General features: G+C 45.4%; 1 long non-coding RNA gene across 2 annotated transcripts in view; it reads left to right on the forward strand.

The window, feature by feature from the left end:
- The first annotated feature begins 1,844 nt into the window (after positions 1 to 1,844).
- LOC142786481 (uncharacterized) overlaps positions 1,845 to 23,556 on the forward strand; it is an 85,761-nt gene continuing 64,049 nt past the window's right edge. For both annotated transcript variants that reach the window (XR_012889068.1, XR_012889067.1), the window contains exon 1: positions 1,845 to 2,041. This is a non-coding gene — a long non-coding RNA (uncharacterized LOC142786481). The remainder of the gene's footprint in view (positions 2,042 to 23,556) is intronic.

A 23,556-nucleotide genomic window follows, 5' to 3' on the forward strand; every position in this document is an offset into this window, starting at 1 on the left:
TTGAGCAACACTGGTGGGCGCTGCAGATGAGGTCGGCCATTTCAAGTACCAGATGCCGTATAGAGTGGACAAACCGACAAATGTACAGACAGACAGACAGACAGACAGGCAGACCAAAATTTTTGCGTTGAAGGTCCCCAAAAAAGACTATCGTCTTTAATAAATCAGGACCTCTAGTACAAAAAACTTAGTGTGATTTCAAATGAGAAAGCGCGCACGATAGCCTGTCGAAAACCGTGTGTAATCGTTTCATGTTATGTTTAAGTGCAACATAATCTCTTTTACTGATGTCTCTGTGAGAATTAGGGAAGAATCAACATAAGCGCAGCAAAATATTTTTAGTAGGAATCGCAAAAAGTTAACCCATGAATTAAGTCATTGAACATGTGAGGAATCTTCTGAATATAATAAATAGGGGGTGGTTTAATAAATATAATACATAGCACGATATATTTTGGCGAATGAATTATGGGAAATGAAAACGAATGCCGCAACATCGATCTTTTCACCAGACTTTTGGCATGCGGTTTGATTGCATCCGTTGAGATGTGATATGTATTGATGCTCTAAACTATATACATATATGATAGGTGTAACGTTCAAGGAAACACCCTTGGGTGTAATTTGCTAACATGTACCTATAATACACCTAAAAATGAGAAATGGGCGTACAAAAGGTGGAATTGCAGAACTTACACCCATGCGGATTAGTTTGGCAGAAATAATAGGTGTAAGATGGGTGATTTATTCAAAAATCCACCCTTAAGGGTGTGAAATGATTTGCAGTGTATCCTATAGGGTCGTAGTGAGCATGAACGTAATATACTGTCTCGATATTACTCAAGCCATGTGTTCTGCTGTCGCGAACTCTGCAACCGCTATGCTCACATTGTTTTTTTTTTTCGGGAGAGGAGTACGATTATCAAGGAATGATGCAGCGGAAACCACGCACAATAGTTTAACTTGTTGGTTCATGTAGGAATTTGAGAAACATCAGATATTCCATTCGTACAGGGAACTTACAGAAGGTATCTCTAGTTTAGTGCCCATCAACGTTAGCCTCCTATTCTTAGCCTGTGTATATTGACTACACAGCAAGAATGCAAGAAAAGCAAGAATGAAAGCCTAAAATACTCTCATTCTTGCTTATTTGAGGGCTGACTCCTACAGAGGTGCGTTGTTCAGCAGCCTATAAGTGAGGCAACCACCGTAATTTCTGTGTAAAGATTCAATTTTAAGGCCCGTTTCAGCAGCAGGCTCTGCTGTTACAGGTACCTGCATTCTCAGAGAATGCTTGAAAAACTGTCTTTATTCGTCTTTTTAATACAAACAATCTAAAATGCTTGCGCACAAACTTAGACGTTCTGTAACCCTCACGACTTGACACCTCGTCATAACTTACGAGTGAGAGTAAGCACATTCTGACCACGTTCTCGCAGATGCTTTTTGCGAGTACAAACGTAACGTATACGCTTACTCGCAACTTCCACGAGTTTGAACTATCACACCATTCTTCGAGACAGGCGCAGTATGACTCTACAAGCAGCGCACACTGTGACGCCCACGTTTTATAATAAGACTACTGTATCTTTTATGGAATCGTAAAGTGCGACCCACGTAGTGCATGTTCGAGCAATCACCATGTGGGAGCCACTGTGCACACAATTGCGCCTAGGATTGCAGAGGCAGTCTACATCGTAGCAAGGAAGAACGCACACAGATCCGTCATGCACTGACGCAAATGTAGGCGCTCGTCATGATTGCGTAACTGGTGAGCTGAACCAGCAGTTTGAATCCGTATATAATACATGTGTAGTTCTTTGCATTACGGTAGGTAGCCACTGATTTACGACTGGCACAGGGTGTAGCAGATGACTCTATTTCCAAGTTCGCTGGTTCGAATTCAGGCGAACGTGCGAATCTTCGACAGCGGTGCCTATTGAAATGAACACCACATTTCAATATGCACTCGTCAGTTGACCTAACTGGACGTGTTTGGTCAGTGGAGAAACCAGACGCCGAGAATACTTACGACGTAAAGGTAAGTTGGTGTGTCGAATTCTTTATAGGAGGAATGCCAATCGTCTTTCCCGTTTTTTAAAATTTACATCTTGCAGCAGTTACCTAATCTCCATTGTCCTCTACCCCCTCCCCCCCCCACGTCTTTTTTATTGCTAAAGGGCAACTTATCAAAGCAGCCTAAGCAATTTTTTTCTTTATTTTGCTTGTCACAACAATGCATTGGATGCAGAGCCTTTTTTAAGCCTTTGAAAGAAACCAGATTCAGCAAAAGTAACCCATTAGAATTCCAAGCCAACATGGAATAACATTGTAAAAACTTCGAATATCAACAGCATCAAAACGTCTGCAAATTCTTCTGTGTTTATGACTGCGTGTGGTTTATGCAAATAATACTGCAGTGCGGTTGCGATACCGTATCCGAACAGTTAGTCAAGGCAAACATGACTGACGTGGCGTTCTCGTAAAGTGAGCCTTGGGTATAGCAGCACCGTCCGAGCTAACGAGCCTGCGTCAACACTTTGCGAATCCCCATGAGTCGATCATCCCAAGGTGGGTGGCCGACGAACGTTTACACGATGAGTCGCGGTCAGCCTATATATATGCGGCCTCAGAATCGTGAGAACGTATACAGTGCAACACCTCTCAGCAGCCGCGCTACTGTGGTGGTATCCACGCCACTAACGGAGCGAAGTGCTCTTTACTGTGACTTGACTGTGGGAATCTACATTCGCCTAGCAGAGCCACGCGTGAGCTTAAAACCCTTTACGAGACCACGTATTCTTTTGAAAGCATGCCCGTTGAGGTGACCGCAAAGAATGCTGGAGTATAGAACGGCCCGAGCAGTCGTCTTTTTCTCTTGCTCTTTGTTCTCCCGTCTCCCTCCAGCACTCCCTAAACACGAGGCCTGTAGTGTAGACAGTGGCTAAGCTAGCAGCTCACCGCAGTCTGCCTAAGTGATACAGTGGTCACGGTGCTACGCTGCTTATCCGCAAGTCTTGGGTTAAACCTCGACCGTGGCGGTCGCCTTACGATGGAGGCGAAGCGCGTGCCGCGCAATGTCAGGGCGTTCCCGTTAAAGAACCTCAGATGATCGATAATCGCGAAGCCCTTCTCTACGGAGTGCCTCATAAACGTATCCGGGCATTGGTACGTCGAAATCTGTGGATATTATTTTGTTATTAGCAGCCTACTAAAGTTATCACGGCGAGTCCGGCGACCATGCGCTATAAAGCTATCGTACATGCGAAGCTAGCATTATACTATATCAAGTCGAGTACCTACCCACGTAGAGATGTGTACAAAGCGGCTTCACTGGTTGTGCATCGTCGCAGAGCTGAACGGCTCTTTCACATTGTTCTGCAATCTGTGTTTGGAATCAGTTAACACGCCAAATTGAAATAAAAGTGACATTCGAGGTGCACACTGGAACAGTACTGTTCTAAAATGAACTTCCAATCACAGTTGCTCAATCGTACACTGAGAGAACGAACGGATTTGCGTGTTCGGTTTACGTGTGTGTCTAATTACGCATCTCTCTATTGAATGGCCTCTTAGGAGGAACTCAAAGACGCGATCAGAGAGAACAACGATACTTTCATGTTCCGATTATCACCGTTTTCTCGACCGGTTCTCCTCCCTTAACTGCACTTTCACTCCTTACGTACCATGGTACACCTGAAATCTTACTCACAGTATGGCGTATTAATGCCACGTCACACATGCATGGGGATTCTGTTTTTGTCTGAACCCTCCTTGTTTTGCTTTGCAGTTAATATAAGGGTACAGGTGCTTCTATACGGGGTATGCCCATGGACATGTGAGGAACGAAGAAAGAATACCGTGGGGAGAGGTTAGGGAGGTTAACCAGACGCCATCTATGGTTTTCTACTTTACGCTTAGGGAAAGAGGCTTATAAAAGTGGGTGAGAGAGAAACATAGATAAATTACTGGGAGAGCAGTGTAAGCAGAAGGAGAGTGACTTCAACGCCAGCCTTCCTTCAAATGCTTTACTAAAGGCATACGGTCATCTTACATGGAAAACGCGCAAATGAGTAATCGACGTCGTCATGCGTTACACCGCAGGGCAGGGCAAGTCGGTTCTTGAGCAACACGCTTTGGCTGACCACGTCATTGTGCACAGCCGCACAGCTGCAACTTGGCAGAGCGTCATTTCTTGCTAATAAAAAGCCTATCCCCCTCTTCAAGCGGATATTTCGTAATTGTCGATTGTACGGAAATCCTCGCAGCTATAATTTCAAGTCGTTCTAAATAATCATGTTGGAAAGATTATTTCAGTGCAACTACGGTGTCGCAATGCTCGACACCTACTTGGATATTCGTTTGCGCTCAGGTCTACGTGAACGCCCGGCGCTCTCACAGTTAGGAGCACACCCGCAATTAAGATGCTCATTTTCATAACTTTCCCGGGATGGAGGAAGTCTCCTTACGGTGGGGCACGGCGCCGAGACGACCTGCTCTCTTTAGGTCACCTAGCCTGCGGCATGGCAGCGGAATACCGCGTGAGCAGTTCAGCGCGTTCTTCTCCATCATCCACACAGCAGACGTTCCCTTCCTTGTGGCTATAATAAGCCCTGGTCGGAGAATTACGAGAAAGCATATTTAAATACGTGTGAACTTAAGGAACTGCGGGTGATTCGTACCGACACAGGTACGCATGGCGCAATAGGTTAACAACTCGAGAGGCAATCACTTGGTAAGTTGTCGGGTTATTGGGGCTGATATTATTGGTTCCTCAAGGATTAGGAGGAGAATAAGGTTTGAAGAAAGGTAGGGAGGTTAACCAGGGCTGGTACCCAGTAGGCTACCCTGCACTGGAGAAGCGGGGGTGTGGAATGGGAGAGAAGTTCAGAATAAATCAAAGTCATGGCTCATGCCGGTGTAACTGTTCAGCGCTTGATATCACATCAGATCGGCATCCTTATGACATTGCAGAAGTCTTTCCTTGCCTTTCGCGACTGTAATGGGCAGTCCCATAAGCCAGTAATTACACACAATCATCATTCTTACGTTGAGGTTTTCTTACCGTTTGTAAGCCTTTATTGCGCTTCATGTACAAAATAGGCTCGTATTGATGAACGAACCTTGTAGTAATATTTCCCCTCGTTACCATTTTTGCATCTTTATAACACATGTAGAGGGTACAGAAACTTGAGGAAAATTCGAGGCAAAGCCAAGGTTGGTTTGTGATTACGGGCCATGATCTTAGCGTTTTCTCGACAGTGAAAGCTCTTTTATGCAAGGAATTCGCAGCAGTATGAAGGTGAAGCTTCTCGCGTACGGAAGCTTGGCCCTAACACAAGAGGTGTTCAAGAGTTCAAGTATTCGACAGCATACAGTCGTTGCACTCTACGGCGCCTGCCACCTCGACTTTAAATTAGTATGTTTGTTGAGTGATACACCTAGACGCCAATAATACAACACTCTTGTCTTCCTCTTGCGAAATACCAGGTAGCTGGCGCAGTCATAAAGTCATTTCTCAAAAGTATGTAGGAGCATGTATAGGCAATGGCTAGCTTAATAATCATTATAATAGCGCTTCTGGTTTCACGTCCCAAAACCACGATGTCGTTATGTGTAATGTCGTAGTGGAGGGCTCCTGTAATTTCGAACATGTGTTGTTTAACGTGCACTGACATAAAACATTCTACGGACCCCTGCAGTGAAGTTAGGCCGCCATGGCCTGGATCAAACCCGTTCGTTATCTTCGAGTCAGCAGCCGATAACTGCAAGCGCTTCACCACCACGGTGGATGCAGGATGGCTAACATAGCTAAGTTCTAGTTGAGGTCAAGATTCTATTAATTTGGATTTCTGTCGGAAACGCATAAAAATGGGGTGACCCAGGAGTGAAAAGCATATCGGTTATGACCCGCACTTGCTCGAAGTGACATTCACGCAACCAGTACCCCTGGACCAGTGAACATGTGGTTATGTAGCATGTGCCTTCCTCTTATCTGTCATCAAAACTGCCACTGGAGATAAATAAAGCAGACGATTGGTCCTGTTGGTATAATTCATGATAGGTTTGTACTGTGCGGTAGAAAACACGGACAAGAAAATGACAAGGACCAGCGCAGACTATGAACTGCAGGTTTATTTATCATACATTGCATACAAAGAGGAAAAAGAAGAGAAACGTTAGCATTTCAACAAACAACCAAATTCATACACCCGAAACAGGAGGCAGAGTAGCAGATTCATTACACACATGCACCATTTGCCAGATACTGAAGCTGTTTACCCAAGAGATCAACTGATGGTTCGCTCACGCCATTGTCAGGTTCCCGCGCCATTCTCTCTGCTTCAATAATCTTCCGGATGTCATCATATTTGTGCTTATGCAATACTGTACTGTTGAACTACGCATGACACCCACATCTTCTGACAAGCCGAGTGAAGAAACCTTCATTGCTATTGCGTACATTACGTGCGTCTTCACGCAGGCGCTCATTGAGGCACCTCCGAGTCTGCACTATGTAGCACGCACCACATGATAGCGAAATTTTGTATACTACATTCGTGTCACATCGGACAGACTGGAACTTGTGTCCGAGGAGCGTTTGGGCTTAAAGGGGCCCTGCAACGCTTTTTGAGCACGGACAGAAAACGCTGCCAATCGGTTGTAGAGGCTCCCGAAAACACCGGATCCAAATAAAACGCCGCACGCGGTCTAGAATTCACAATAAATTATCAAAGTCAGCTAAAAACTTGTTTTTTTTTCTGGCGACAAATGATGGAGAAAGCTCGAAAATCACTCGTAGAAGGCCATCTGTCAGCCATTGGCTGATTTAAGCATGGCGCGCTCGGTCGTTACAGGGATCGCCACAAGAGGCCGCCACTTGTCCACGCATGCGCGCGCAATCACACCAAAAAAAGCCGCGTATTCGAAGGGGAAAAAAAAGAAAATACTGCTAAATGTCACGAGTTGCGCGTGACGTATTTTCTTTGCCCATGCCATCCCTTCCTTCTTCACTTTCAGCGCTTTCGTCGGGAAGTGAGAAGAGAGAACGTGATTGCAGCGTGCGATAAATCTTTCCAACTAGGCTCGTACTGGACGGACTCTTAAAATTATTCGGCGTTGAATTCGCGAGGCAATAAGCTGTTTTAGTGAATCTATTCTATGGTTACCTAAATAGTGTTTGACGGATTCTTTAATGCGTCCACATGTCAGTTTGGCAAGTTAGGAAAGTTTGTGAGGTGCGGAAAAAAGAACCGGCACGCCCATGCGTCAGCTGACCTTTTTCATCTGGTGTGATAGGTGGTGCATGTAAGGGATCACCACGACATTGTCGAGTTTGTTTTTGTCCCTGTCATCAGCAATCTCTGCACTTATGACCCTTTTCTTCTTTTTTATGTTTTCTGCCATAAAAACGAGAAACGAATCTGGATAGCCAACTTCTTTTAAACAATCCACTTGACTTTGGAAGCTGGTGCTCATCTTATAATAAGAGGATTGGTCTAGGGCATTTGTGAAGCAAGAAGTTAGTTATGCATCTCTTAGCCAGCGTACTGTGCCGATTTAAAAGGAAAAAGTGGTTTCATAGCCCAAGGTTCATGCATCCTGCATGCGTTGTTTGCGGTGAACACGAGTTTTTTGTCTAACAAGCGGATAACGTTGTTCACTGGCAGCTCGTTTGTCAGGACGAGTGGACTCAAGCACTGACTAAAGGCAGCTATGACATTTCATGGAGTCTTGGTTATGCTCGTTGAGTCACACTTAAAAACTACCAGGTAGTCGTCGACGAACCTGAAAACCCCCACGACATGTTTTCAGTTCAGCCTCTCCTTCAAGTCCCTGTCGAACTTGACTAGCAACATATCGCTCAGAATCAGACGAATAGACGATCCTATGACCACACTACTATTTTAAGCAGGGCAATTTCTTATGTCCGCGAAAATGAACTGTGCACTGAGCCGTCGGAAAAAAGAGGGTAGCTTCAGGGTCATCAAGAAAGTCCAGGCGTGTGTCTGAAGAAAGCTGAAAGTGCGGTCACATCCGTATTCCCAAAGTGGAATGGTGTTGGTCTTATTAAAAGTCAAATCTAAAGCGAAAAAAAAATGCGCACTCAGCTTCACTTGTCTGAAGTAGCTAAAAAGGTATAATAAAATGAGGAACTGCCCCTAGAAATGTTTTTTTTCGGCAAAGACACACAAAGCTTCTGTGCCAATCCGTGTGATCGTTACAGATAAGGGCTCTTGGCAGAAAAAAAAAACCACAGGGTTGAAAAAAAGGAAAAAAAGATGAACCTTCAGTAAATTTTGGGACCTGCCTAACGATATGTATTATTGTCTTCCTCGTGACGTTTTGTATTGATGTGTAGAAGAATGTGTTGATCTGCTGGGTGACGTATAGTTCCAAAACGCAACTGGTGTCAGTGTCAGCAGTTTTCATGACCTGCTAGCTACCTATCTGACCTATACCTGTAGAGACTAGAACGGTGATGTTTATCGAAATAGTGGCGTGTACATATAGTCATCCATTGCGCCGATTCTGAGTGATCTGTTGCATGCTAAGTTCGACAGAGACTTGAAAGAGACGCTGAGCTAAGAACATATCGTGAGCGTTTTCAGGTTCGTAAACGACTACATGGTATATAGTTTTCAAGTGAGGCTCAACGAGCATAACCGAGATTCCATCAAATGTCATCGCTGCCTTTAGTAAGTGCTTGAGTCCACTCGTCTTGACCCACGAAATGCATGTGAACAATTCCATCCGCTTCTTGGACATGAAACTCGTGTTCAGCGAAAACCACGCACGCTGGATGTATGAGCCTGGGACTATGAGACCGCTTTTGCCTTTTAAATTGGCACATATTAAGCTGGTTTAGAGAGGCATAGCGAACCTCTTGCTTCACAACCGCCCTACTGATCCTGCTTTTGTAACAGGAGCACAAGCTTTCAAAGTCAAGTGGATCGTCTAAATTAAGTTGGCTATTTGGATTTGCTTCTCGTTTTGGTGGTATAAAATATAAAAAAGAAGAAAAGGCACAGACGTGAAGAGGGTGCTGATTACAGGGACAAGAGCAAACACGACAAAGTCACGGTGGTCTAGTGGCTAAGGTACTCGGCTGCTGACCCGCAGGTCGCAAGATTGAATCCCAGCTGCGGCGGCGGCATTGCCGATGGAGGCGGAAATGCCCGTGTGCTCAGATTTGGGTGCACGTTAAAAAACCCCGGGTGGTCGAAATTTCCGGAGCCCTCCACTACGGCGTCTCTCATAATCACATGGTGGTTTTGGGACGTTAAACCCCACATATCAATCAAAACCCCGCATATCAATCAAATCACACCGGATGAAAAAGGTCGACCCATGCATAAGCGTGCAGGTTGTCTTTCCCGCACTTCACAAGCTTTCCAAGCTTGCCAAACTGACATGTGCAAGCATTATGCCCTAACGCTCTTGCAATGTCAGGCACAAGTCCCAGTTTGTCTGATGTGAAACGAATGTAGTAAACCGAATTGCCGCTATCATGTGGCGCGTGCTACATCGTGCAGACTCTGAGGTGCCTCAATGAGCGCCTGCGTGAACTCGAACGTGACGCAATGGCATTGAAGGTTTCTTGGCTCAGCATGTCAGCAGGTGCGGTTGTCATGCGCAGTTCAATAATACGGCTGTATTGCATAAGCACAACGATGACCACACCCTGATGAATATTGAAGCAGAGAGAATGGCGCGGGTACCTGTAAACTGCGTGAGCGAACCAACGGTTGCTCTCCTGAATAAAGGGCTTCAGTATAGCTGGCAAACGGCTCATGTGGATAATCGATCTGGTATTCTGCCTCGAGCTTCGGGTATAGGAATTTTGTTGATTGCGGAAATGCTAACTTCTCTTTCTTTCTTCTTTTTTTCTATTTATCTCTATATTCAATGTGTGATAAAAATGAACCTTCAGTTTATAGTCTGCGCTTTTCCTTGTCTTTTTCATGTCAATGTCTTCTACCGTGCACTATACCTCAGTCACTATAGAATGCGCATGCGACATTATCTCTCGCTCTCACTTTCTTTGAAACAATCAATCTCGGAAGCATCAACTTCCTGCAAGCGAGAGGCCACAGAGAAAAAAAAAACACGCCCTAAACTGAATATGGCTTCGATTGGATATTAGGTTTTATCCCCGATATACTTCAAAATGGTGTAAAGTCAAGCGAATTGTGCTCCCAATAGCAAGGTTGACGCACCGGAAAACTTCAACTCTGTAGGCGTATGCACACGAGCTTCACGAATACATTGCAGCAGTTTCTCGCTCTTCGTGGAGCCACTAATTTTCGTTTGTCTTTGGTTATATCTAGTGATAAACCAATTAAATTCAGGAAGGTAGAAGACAGTTTTGTCAATAAATAGATGGCAATCACTTCATACCGGAACTGTGTAACTGTATAGGAACTAATTTCGTCCGAATAACAGTGGGCTCATAGCGGCGACACGTATATCCTGTGGTATATATAGCATCAACACAGAAGAAAATTCATCAGACACCTTCCCTGTTATCTGCTTCCTTAGTAGACTGGTACGTCGCTCGGCTGCTGACTGGAAGGCCGCGGGTTGGGTGCCGGCCGCGGCGACAATTAGCTGATAGAGACCCGTATGCTGTACGATGTCGTATGTGAAAGAGATGACCACCAGATATAATTATTCTACCTTACCGACACTTGTGCATAGAAGTAAGATAGTACGCGAAAGAATGCAAGAGACCGGACTGTGTCAAAAAAGCAAGCGAAAATCAAGGCACTTGCTCCCGCCCCACTGAAACCTATCCATTTCTATAGGTATATCGCACCACGACAAGGACACATAAAAGAGAGATTTTTGTCTCTCTCTTTTTGTGTCCTTGTCACGGTGCGCTATACCCATATAAATGGTGAACCCCAACCAACTAGTTTGGCAACGTGCCTTAGCATATAACGTCTCACTTAGGAACCCTTTATTTCAACACCTTTGTGTGTGCGAGTGTCTGTTTTCGCACCTTCACCCATTAAGTGCCACAATCGGTTCGTGTAAGCGCATTCGTACACAGAGTGTTCGAGGGTCACCCTTCTTAGAAGCGCATCTTCCTATTCCCGTCCACTGTTTACAACGATGTCTGATACGATACCCGGTCATTTCGCGGGAACAGCCCCATTACTTTTGATGCCCGTGTTGGCCGGAGAAGGCCAATTAGGCGCGCCCCCTCGCGCTCTGTGTACGAACTGTCGCACGGGCGTTGTGTTTGCGTGCGGGGCGTCGGCTGTGCAGTGGTGGCGGGCTCCCTTTTGCGAAACGTCGCGCCGCGCAGTTTCATAAGAAGGACGCGACGCGGAAAAGACCTTTTTCTTCTCTCGTCCTGTCAAACAGGGGCGCGCGCGTCCTCTAAAACCACGCGTCTATTCGCGCCACTCTATTTGTATAGCTGCCTTTTCGTTTCCTCGTACGCATGCGCTCGCGCCGACCAACAACCGTCACGTGCTTTGCTCACTCCGCAATGGTCAGTTCGCACGCAACGCTACGTTGGTGCAGGGGCTGCGGCAGTTGCCCATCGCACATGTCCCGCGCGGGAAACGTGAAAGAGCAATGCTTCTTCGTGGAATCGCTCGTGCCGATAGCGTGAACTGCAACTCAAACACCGGCCGTTTTGCAAGCAAAACGATGACAGTATGTACACAGGGTCAGAGGCCTATAATTGCGTTTTACATACGTACGTTTCCACAGACGCCGCGCCTCTTTCGTTTGACAGATATAACTGCTGGCTTGGACGTTTTCTGTTCTCGCTGGTATGGGCATGTTTTGACAGTCATTGTATATAGGGACGCTTCGGCACGTTGCGAAGTCGGCGGCGGCGGCAAATTCAAAAGCAGCTCTCGTGAAATATAAACAAATGAAGTTTCGAAAGCGAGAGGCGGATAAAGTAGAGAAGGATATATCACAGCCTATATAATAAAGGCTAAGCCTCGATATCTTCTTTTTAATTTTTTAAGCGCCGACGTTGCAGCCCCGGTCTACTTCTGGAAGAGCTACTGTTCTCACAACTTTTTTGTTTTAGTCATCCGGTTCCTAATGAGATACACGTCTACCAATAGCTCTCGAGGCATCCACGCCCTCCCCTCTGTTGATGTTTCCTTTTACTCTGAACCGATATAGTGCCGCATAAGCTGAGTTTCCAGCACCGCACACTGCGCTTGTCGTATACATTTTATACTCATCTTGTTACTACAGTCCTCAGTTGATTGCATTCCGAAAATATACTTGGTACACTGCAACCTAATCTTCCTTTTTCACATTATATAGAGGAAGATGAGTCCTCTTTTTCTTAATAATGCTTGAGCAAAGTCAAAGCTTTCAAGCACAGTATGCACTGCATGTCATAGATATCATGGGTCTATTGCCCCACCGAAACAAATGTAATCTTCAGTATACTAGTGCTTCCTAATTATTAGATATATCTTTCTACCTTGTCCAGTTCACGTTACAAAGCAATTGTGCACAAACATGTCCGCCTATCGTGCATGTCTTTTAATCTTCACTGTAGCCTATAAATGAACGTTTTGAAATATAGAAGCATCTGAACTAAGAAACACATTTACGTCACATTTTTTACTCGCAATTTTCGTTAACACGGACGTTTTTCATTGTTCTGTTTAATCGCAACATAGAGCAACATGCATGGGACGTTTAACCTTCAAATTAAGGTCTCTAAAGCAACAGAAAAGCAACAGATGCGACTAGTGACCGTCTCACGAACCCGGAAGGAAGACGGCCGGAGCTCATCCAACTTTACGCTGCTGCCGCGTTTTTGAAAAGAGCCTATCTGAAAGGGTTCAGCAGTGCGAGTGCTCATAGCGACCAGCCACCCAGCTACCCCATCGCGTGCATCGAGGTGCCATCTGGATATTAGAAAGGTGTATATAAGCGATCAGTGTGAAACGCACGGCCGCGGCTTGGAATTGCGGTGGCCTTTAGTGCTGGGTGGGGGGATGTGCGTTGAAGAACGCTCTCGCTTTATTCAGTTTGCCGAGTATACGCGAATAAGCTCTCAGGCCGCAAATATCGGGCCGGCAAATGGTATGCGCCCAGACAAGCTGCGAGAAAAAAAAAAACCAACGCTATACATCATACCAGGACCGCCTCCACGGCTGAGCCTTCACCGAAGAAGAAAAAGAAACGCGAGTTGCGCCTTAGGAAGTGCGAGCGAGAGCGGAACCATCATCTCCCCGAAGCGAAGCCGCGTGCCATTCCGAAGCCATTTACTTTCTCGCTGGCTGTTTTGCGAGGCACCTCTTACATATACGAACGCTCCACAAAGGACGCCAAAGAGAAGACTCGGAAACAACGGCGTTCGCGCCAAAAGCGCCGCCTCCTTCAAGCGTGTATACGAGCCGCGTTGTGTAGAGTTGGCGCTAGCGGGCGCGTACACAAGCGCGAGCTTAACGCAGAACGGGCCGGCGGAGGTGGACCCTCGCACCATTGAGCTGGGCAGCGGCCACTTCTTTTTTGCCATCACGCAAATTATCGGGCTCTGCAACGCGCGGCATGCGAAAGCGGCGCAACGACGGCTCGTGCCTCCCTCGCCTGTTAACTTGGCGCGCGCTTTTTTTTTTTTCGTATTCTTTCTCGGAAGGGATCCGGAAACTCTCGCGGCTGCCCTCGAGACAACAAGAACTGAAAAGATAGCCGCTGTCCCGAGCTGGCTCGGCGGAATCGCGCGCGCCTTTCGCGCCAGCGTTGCGCGGCGACGGCGTTGGACCTCGTTGCTGGCGCCAAGTAAGCGCGGTGGGACGTCCATCGCCTTAGCTCTCCCGGCATTGCGGGATGGGTGTGTTCTTCGTTGTTAGGTGCTTTGTCTTTTGCTGCCCGGTAACAGGCCGTGTAAGGTGTAGCGGAAGATTATGCATTTAGAAAAGGAGGGTGCTCGGAGTGTTTTAGAATATTGCGCAACTATGTATACGGGCCATCGAGGCAGTGGCACTCGCCAAGTGGAAGTCGTTTATACAATGATGTGTTTCGTAACCACGTTGCAGCAGACTGGAAGGCAGAGTTATTGCGGTAGTAGCGAACGTACGCTGCTTCCTGTGGACGCAAATGTGGCTCGTGGTTAGCTCGTTCGCACGCATGGCACAGTCAGGGGAGGCGAAGAGGCTATGCAACAATTAACTGACATCTAGTAAGAATTCTGAATGTCTGTTTCCCATCTCATATTCTGCCTCCAGCCAAACAGATGCCTTTCGAAGATATTTGCGTTTAAAACAATCAACCTTAATGCCAACGAATCGAGAGTTATTCGCATACACATATGAATTCACGCTAATTTAAAAACGTGTGGGCCAACTAAAAAGCTCTTCGCTTGTTATCGACCCTAATCTGCATTGCTAAATCAGTGCCAACGTTTCCCCAGTCAACGTGGTTCGTTAGTCCGATGAAGAAGAACACACCGTTCGGATACCTCTTTCACGGACAGACGCTGAAAGGCAGCTTCTCCGCCTGACACGAAATCTCTGGCGGAGCGAAACTCCCCAAGTATAAGACATGCGAGACTCCACCAAGAAATCATACGTTAGAACTTCGATCTCAAACCGGACTTTGTCGGCACGAATTTCCTCCTCGTGGATGGCTTCGGTTGGGGGTTACCTTCAGACGGCATACACAACAATTATTGGAGTGACTGACATGTACCGCATGCCTGGTCAGCGACATCGAAGAAGGAATTGATCATTTGTTATGCCGTTTCCCTCGATTGGCCTCTGGAAAACGAACACTGTTCAATGCCATGTGGCGAATTGAAAGATCGACCTTAATCTGCCCAGATGGTGCCAGAGCAGCGCCCACATCGCTCGTCGACTCACAAGGCAGTTAAACCAATTTGTTAAGGGCTACGAGCCTTTGTGAACGGCTTTGACTATTGTTCCGTGCCACATCCAGCGACGCGTCAGCGCATCAATGGGTGCGTTCCCTCTTTCTTTCTCTCCCCTCATTCGGTCCCTCGTCTTTAACTCTGCTATCTCTTTCTGCTAGCGTAGGGTATCCAACCAGACTGCTGTCTCATTAACCTCCCTGCCTTGTCTTTTTTTTTGTTTTCTTCCTTCCTTCCTCGCGTCCTAATCTACCATCGTCACTTAAATGCCCGAATCTCTATTGGCCGACTCCTATTTCCACAGACATTTGTGTGTGTGTGTGTGTGTGTGTGTGTGAGTGTGTAAGAACTCTTTCCGTGAATACATGAGCTGCTGGTACCACAAAAATAAGAAAAGGAAACTTCTTCGCAAGAGAACGCAGGTATTCGTGGTGATAAACATACTAATAACAGTGTACAAAAGTGACTGGAGAATGACAAACACAATTTCCGATTAAATAATTACTCATTCGTCATTTACGGTTATGATACTGGCCGTATTCACTTTCAACGAGACAGCAAAGTTTCATTATTCATCCGCATTGCCATTTTCTACGCAAGTATATGTCCAGTGTATACAATGTACACTCTGCTACACAAGTGCCAGTAGAGCATGGTCACTTATAAGTGCTTGGAGCCCGTCCGTTCCAGCTTTTTCATCGGCTCAAGCACACCTCGAAGCTGCGCCAGTGACCACGTACCGCAGTGCCAGCTGGAAGCCGCACATATACAACTACGTATACCTGAGCAGAGGCTATCGAAAAGCTGCGTAGCGCACGCTTTATTAATTCCACGTCGTGAAGAAACATCGGGCCGCCCTTTCGCCGAACACCGGTTTATTCTTGATCACGTGAAAAACGAGTACCACGGCGGCAGAACCACAGCATCCGCCCTCTCTGCGCCGCAGCGAGATCGAACGCCTCGTATTCGCGGCGCACCGCGAATCATTTAAGCGCTTGAGCGACACACCGTTGCGAAACATACTCCCTTTTTACGCTCGGCCCGGGCACGGATTCTATAAATCGTCCGCTACGCTATACTCCGTTCGTCCACTCCTTACCTCATTCCGGTGTTTTTCCTACGGACACGGCTTGCACGTTACATCGAAGGAACTAAGCCGGCTGCGAACTAGGTGCAGATGCCGAGCAGAATGCTAAAATAACTTCTGTCGAGATGCACCAATTTATCAACGGATAGGAATAGAATGCGTGCCCCGTGCAAGCGAACGAGCTTCGTCTACGTAACAGTTCCGGGCACCGAAACGGGGACGGAGGCGATGAGCGGAAGATAGCGCGGCTGCTTGGATTACTTGGAGTACAGGAAGAAAAGTTTCCACTACATACTAAAGTGCCAATAGGAAAGGATGTTGATAACAGCCATTAAAGTTTTCAATATATTGTGTTGTATCGCGCTGTGGTTAAAGAACGTTTATTACAAAATTCGCAGCCATGTGGGTGCCGCGACATAGAGGAATGAAGTTTGTGGAAGCAGAATTAAAGCCTCTACCAACAAACTCAGTATAGAGTGACTTGTTGGCCGAGTTGGTTCATTCTTACGGCAGCTTTTAGCGCGAAATAAACATTAGAGACGGACAAGCGCAAACTATCAACAGAATTTCAAACAAATTCAGTTGATAGTTTACACTTCTTCGTCTCTCGTGTTTATTTCGCGCTAAAAGTTACCGTAACAACAAACTGAGCGCTTTTTCTACACTATGGTGCCGATCTCTTTTGCGTCGTCGATGGCGCGGTTTGGCTATCTTCAAAATCTAGGCAGGTAAGAAAACTTCCTCGCTTCCGTCACGTGTCATGTGGCACTTTGCTGCCTGAGCCGTGTTTAGTCGCATTCACGTCAGGTAGAAGGAAGCAAATCGAGCTAGGACACAGCGCGCTCTGTTTTAAAGTGAATTTCACGAAGCGCGCCTATTGCGAACCCTGAGTTCAACGCGGGGAAATATTTGTCTATAGAGATTTCTGAACTGCATCCGTGATTAGGTATCCAAGCATAACAGAGTCCTGCGAGGGGCAAGCTATATATACTGAGACTGGAATCGGCGAAAGGGTCCAAGACGAAAAAATATATAGACAAAAACAAAAGCGAAACTAAAATATCCTCACTTGCGAGCGTGTATTTCTTTTTGCCTCGTTTTTTTTTCGTTCCCGTTCATTGCACTGTTGCGAATGATACACCATAACCAACTTTCCCAATTTTGTAGGCCCCCCTAAACGTAATAATTTCCTTCACATACTCGTCTTCAGTTTACCAGTGCTATGTTCGTCGCCTTATTTCCTCGCGAGGGGCCCAAAATAAAGCTCAGCCAGCATTTTCTTTCCGTTCCTTATTTACCTACAAATATATCACCAGAGTGGATGTTACAATAACGGGCGTGGGCAAATATCATCTATGGTGCCCCACACAATACGCACCATAGACCCACCATTTTCACCGCAGAACAAAGAAAGAAAGAAAGAAAGAAAGAAAGAAAGAAAGAAAGAAAGAAAGAAAGAGAGAGAGAGAGAGAGAAAGAAAGAAAGAAAGAAAGAAAGAAAGAAAGAGAGAAAGAAAGAAAGAAAGAAAGAAAAAATAAGCATGTGGTGAGCACCCCGAAAATTTCAACTATATACTCAGATTCTTTACCGCAATCGTTAAATATTAGAATGTAAAGCGTGAACCATGCAGCTCCCATGATGTGTCGTAGAATCGAAGGCCAATGCTGACATTGCATCATAAAGCACTATGTGTGCTGAACAACTGAAACCAATTTCGAGCATTCGTGCCATCTGAAGCATTGCGATGCTGTGAGCATGCAAAGAAAACAGAAAACGAGAAAGTCAGGAAGAATGAAAGGGGGACACAGTTGCCTTGACCGATCAAAACAATTTTTTGTCCCAGCCTATCGAAGTACACAGACTCTCATTCGGTCCGCGAATATGTATGTACAGGGATATGCTTCCAGGTATCGCGTGGTAGCAGAAAGCAGAGGACCGGGTTGATTTGCGGAACATGGGAGATGTTTTTGTCCTGCAGTGGGCGTGGTTAGGATGACGATTGTGGTGGTGGTGGTGGTGGTGGTGGAGGTTGTGATTATTATTATTATTATTATTATTATTAGTATTATTATTATTATTATTGTTGTGATGATGATGATGAAGTGTATAGGCAGAGAATCACATGATCTGACTGCGACTAAAGGAATGATTGAAGGTACAAATTAACGTGTGCGAAAGTTTATCTTGTATCTAAGAAGTCCTCGCGTTTACTTGAAACTTATGCGTTGAAGATAAAGATGCCCTTTTTTTCGGTGAAGACTGCATCGTTATAAAAAAGCACCATTTAAGAAATGAGAAAACGAGAACATTCGAGGTGTGTTGAATGCTTGATCCAGTGGAAACGAAGTTGTATGCCATTAAAGCTGTTTGGTATCAATCAGCTTTCAGGACAGAATCGCGTAGCATAAATGCGAGTGCTTTTCGGTCTCCTGACCAAAGTTTACGCGTTGAATCATCAAATGGTAGAAATACACTTCACTTCCAGGCGAACTTCACAAACTGTTTGTTTTGTTTGTTTTCGTTTTGGAGCATGTTTACAACGTTCTGGTTTGAAATACCTCCTGGTAAAATGGAGAACGCGTCCTACTTTTGTTATTATGCACCAAACATGTCAACCAAGCCATGTAGAAAAAAAAAACAAAAAAATTGCTGTGTTGACGTCTACCACTTGGCTATTGATGTTGGCATTTAATGTGGGATGGCTGCCGCTTACGGGTCAAGCGCACGCGTCAACCCTTGTTTAAATCCTTTGTAGCAAGTAGCAGTCTTGAAGCGTAGCCCTGAGGAAGTCTCACTCAGCAGGCATAGCTGACACACCATAGCAAATTGTGCACATAATCGGAATATTTCTTTTTTTTTTGAGGAGAGTGAGAGAGTTGCTTGTTTTCTTTTATTTTTTTCGAAAGCCTCCCATTAGGCGTGTAGTGCAATGAGGATTATTAGATACACGTAAAATGTCGCGTAATGCAGTACGTCTAACAGTGGGTGGTAGGGTGCTTTGTGAATTCAATGTCAATCACGAAAAAAGGCTGAAAACGATTAAAAGAAACGTTATCTAAAAGGGGAACATTAGGTATAGTTTGAGAACTCCTATTAAAATAGAGCAGTTAAGACTCCGTATAATTTCCCATTTGTCCAATAATTATTCAAGTTAGCCTGTTCTTCAAGTCTTTATAACATCACCAAACTAAAATGAAACCGACGTTGAATCAAAAGCAACTTTCTCGAAAACACCTGGGAATATTTGTCAGAATGACATGTAGCAGACCTTCTTTGCAAATGTTCCAGCGTTCTGGGAGGAGAAAGGGCTATGGAGATTGAAAGAAAAACACCAGATATGAAAAAAATAGGCATGTAATCGGAAAGACTGATTGAAATAAATTAGATGGAAACTGGAACTCATTCATTTTTTATTTTGAATAACCACTGTCTTTCTTTTAGAAGCAGAGCTTACAGAAACGCAGTAACCTCTACAGAACAAGCCAGCTTAAAAAGCAGGCACACAGAAAGATGTCTTCAAGAAACTGCTTTTCAAGGCATCCTCAAGATGTCTTCATGCACACCATTGCAAAAAGCGTGCAGTGCACTGAGCTCAATGTGTATCCAGAGACGGTTGTGGCATTTGTAAGCCCATCTTTTGGCTTTCTGTCATGCGGAATATACGTGTAAACACGTGCAAGTAAATGGCATTTTCATTGAGCATCACTTGAAATTGCATTTTCATCATAATTGGACGCCGAATATACTTGGTGCAGAGGTGATGCAGTATATGAGCTTCAGTTCTTAGAATTCGCGAGCAGGTAAAAGCAAGGCAACGAGCACATGCATTTGCGGAAAAAGAAAAAATAAAGAAGAGAAAGCGACACCATAATGACCTAATGATACGCACTTCATCCACCACTGGTTATCCAGGGCGACACGTTCAAGGTCTCGCTGGGTGGGGACGCACGAAAAACCATTGCTCCGAAAGTGAAGCATGGTGACGAGTCCGTTTCCTGAGAGCCTAATGGTACCCAACTTATAAACTTTCGGGCTCGAGGAAAAACCCAGCATGAAGGTGAACCGTACCGGGCAATTTAGAGATTGCTTGAGTAATACCCACCCTCAGCAATGTGCACCGGTCATTAGTTCCGTCCAAAATGTTCACTTTCGCATGTTCTCGGAAGAGAACTTGCGCCGCCGCGTATTTATATAGCCGGGCGTCGGGCTGGCAGAGGTGAACGTCCCAGTGACCGCATGTCGGGGGCTAGGATCTTGGGAGAGAAGAATTCCCTCAACCTCCACCTAAACTCACTGATGGAAAGTTTCCTCTGAGCCGCGCACGTGACCACCAGTGACGACTTGAATGTATCGATAGCTTCAGACCACAAGGAACTGCCTTCTGGATTTATAAGGTTCACGGTCGTATACCGCTGTGGAGAAAAGGAACAAAATAACCGACCCTGAAATTGCGAAGTCTCAAAGCGATCTGCTAAGAGGCCAGCTTCTATAATATAACTCCGTTCATTGCTACCCACTCGTATACGCTGGTGCGACGCCTCTGGTCGAACCACTTTTTTGTGGTTGGCGGGCGGCCAAGTGTATTCTAGGCTCGTCTGGCTGGCCACAGCTTTTTAGAGACGACTCGTGAAAGACCGGCTTCGAAGTGACGTTAGCACTGGTAACCATTAGCGCGCCGACAGAGTTGGGTGCTGGCACGATCGGTATGAAAATGGCCGAGTCTATTGCCGGATCACGTGGCCTGCCTGTAGGCGCATAGCGAAATGTGCGAGCTGCGATGCCACGAAGAGAGAGAGCTAGGAAAAAAGAGAAAAAGTAAAAATTAGGGATATTCAGGCAGCTCAACCGTGATTGAAACAGAATCGAGAGTTTAACGAGCAGGATGATATTCGTCGTGGAGCAACTAACAGCGCAACAGTACGTCTTGGGATACAGAGAATACAAGCTCTGTGTCATCTTCTTTTACTGCCCGTGATTTAACTCTGGTGCGTCGTGAGCAATTGCATGAAGAACCGGAAACGTCGGCTTCGAAATCCATAATACGGGAAGCCCGAAGAGAAAAGAATGAACTACAAGGCATGGAGAGATTAGGAGTACGAAAGGAAAAAAAGTAACAATAGAGGAGGTGAGGAGGGGTAGCTCTGTAGCTTACCAACAGGCCATTGCTGCGGAAAGGTTTAATCAGATTTCTGGTGTGACGAGAGTTCGGATCGTTCTTTTAGTGACGATCGTTCCAACATGGGCCTGTCGTCAAAGTGGGCCAACACAGCCTATAGCGGTCTGTGCGCGCTGTACTGAGAATAGCGACAATAGCCCCTTCAGTCACGAATCATGATGAGCTGTAGAAAACACGTCAAAATTTGCAGGGCATAGCTCCAAGGCACTCGACGTCACTTTCCAACAACAACAACAAAAAAATGAATGGTATGTTTTGTGTCCGTTTCAGCAAATAATGTTAGTGCGCAACCAGTTATATAATTATGTTGCTATCAGCCAGCTTCAGTACTTGTATAGAAAGAATCAGCTGTTGGGCCCAAAACGCATGCATAGTATGCACTTAAATCGGGGAAATAAAATACTTTTCACCTTGATCTTGGACCGTGGTACGTCGAACTATCATCGAACATAGTATATAGTGTCTCCAGCAAGGTGCTCCTCTGCAGCATCATTACGCAAAAAAAAAAGATAATAACCGGTAACAGCCTACTCAAGAAGCCTGCACGAGTGTGCAGACAGACTTTCGAGCCATTTGAAAAAACATGGGGCGTGTCACGTGCCTTCGAAGTTCGCGTCCTCAAACGTGGACACCGTGACTGAAAACGATAGAACTGGCTTTTTCACTGCTACTGCGTTTGAAAGCAGCACAGTCTTCTCCGCTTATTCGGGAGGTGAAAACGGCACCAAGTCACAGTCGGCAAAGCACCGCTGTGTCAAATAAAGGGAGTCCAGACGGGAGCCAAAGTTGACTATAGCTGGGCCCCAGTCAGCGCAGTCGTGCACGTCCTAAACTTGGTGGTGAATTCATTTTCTAGCTCACGAATTTTCATTGTGGCGTTTTATTCTAGACAATATACGCTGTCTTGTGCGCCAGCTCCTGCACTGTCTCGTAAGCGGTATCGTATGACGTCTTAGGGTGCAGATAGAGTGCTTGCAATGGCATGTTCGTAGCCCACTATACCAACCATGGTTTCAAGTTCCTGAAACGCTAAGCAGTGACGATATGCTGTACGGTGAATGAGTACACTTAGCACGCATCTGTTCAGATTCTCTACGATCAAAAATGGAAAAGTGATACTGAAAAAACCAGTGCGTCTTCGCTGCAAGGTTGTCTATGGAAAATTATGAAATTTCGCTGACTTAAGCATGAGGAAGAGCACTGCTTGGTTACGGTGTACATTAGTATTCGTATTATCCTCTCTTTTAGCCGTTTTGTATTCAGAAACAGTATCAATGTTGTGGTACTGCTTCATTGGTTTGTTTCCTCTGAATATTGAAGACTTTTCGGAAAGCGCTTATGACGCAAGGCGTACCAGTAGTCCTTGAGCTCTATGCCTCGAGTGCACGAACATGGATTGATCACGTGAGAAACACGAACACACAATTGTGTAATCCACGAAGCCTCGAATACATTTAACGACGATGTCACTACGCGTCACGATTAGCGAACAAGAATCGGTAAGTTAGAAAACCGTGTTAACTTTGCACGAATTTTATTAGGCGAAATCTGTTTCGAGATGTTGATTACTAATTTGGCGATGAAATATATGGACTTCGTGGTTATTTTATTGCCTTTATGTAAAAAATAGCGTTTTCTTACAAAAGTAATTGAAATGGCAACTAACTCTCAGCGGAAGATTAAGGGTGCACAAATTGGTATCTCCACTGCCTTCATATTTCATTTCAAATATGCCTTGGAAGCTCGCCGGCGACAATCGAATTTTACGTGAAGGGTTTAGTGAGAACTAAGAGAAGCTGAAATATTGAAGCATCTACCTCGGCTTATAGCTCATTCTTATGTTCATTGCGGTTCATGATGAGCTTAGCATGACACGTGGTCAGCGTTTAGCACACAGTGAAAGTCGCAAGCCCTCGAACCACGAGACAATCTACCGTAACAAAATTACTAGAAAACAAGCTTTCAGAACTTATTAGGAAAGGAGTCTTCGGTGATTTAACCATGTAACGCCCATCATTGGTTATGTCCTGAGAAAAATCGAAACAAAACGCGGATCGTTTTTACTCTTCCTGCTCAGTTCATTTTAAGAAAAATATGAATTTTTAGGCATACGTTAATGAGTTTCATTTATGAATAAATAATTTCTGTCAATAAATAAGTCAATGTACCATCTGTATAACATGTCAAATCTGCAACAGCTGCTTACCATGACACCGATAGTATTTTAGGAGGCGTTATACTCAATTCAATGTACCAAATATTAGACAGTGGGTTAAAATTGTTCCGATCGGACCCCGACTTGTGCAGTGAAGCAGAAAATGACGTCGACCAATGCTGGGCAAGTGCCACTTGTCGCAAATAACCATAAACGTGTGAAGCGCCGACTATCTATGACCTAATGGTTTAGTGAATAGGGTCACTGCCGGCAA

Source organism: Rhipicephalus microplus, chromosome 2 (assembly GCF_043290135.1).
Source record: "Rhipicephalus microplus isolate Deutch F79 chromosome 2, USDA_Rmic, whole genome shotgun sequence".
Taxonomy (NCBI): Eukaryota; Metazoa; Arthropoda; class Arachnida; order Ixodida; family Ixodidae; genus Rhipicephalus; species Rhipicephalus microplus.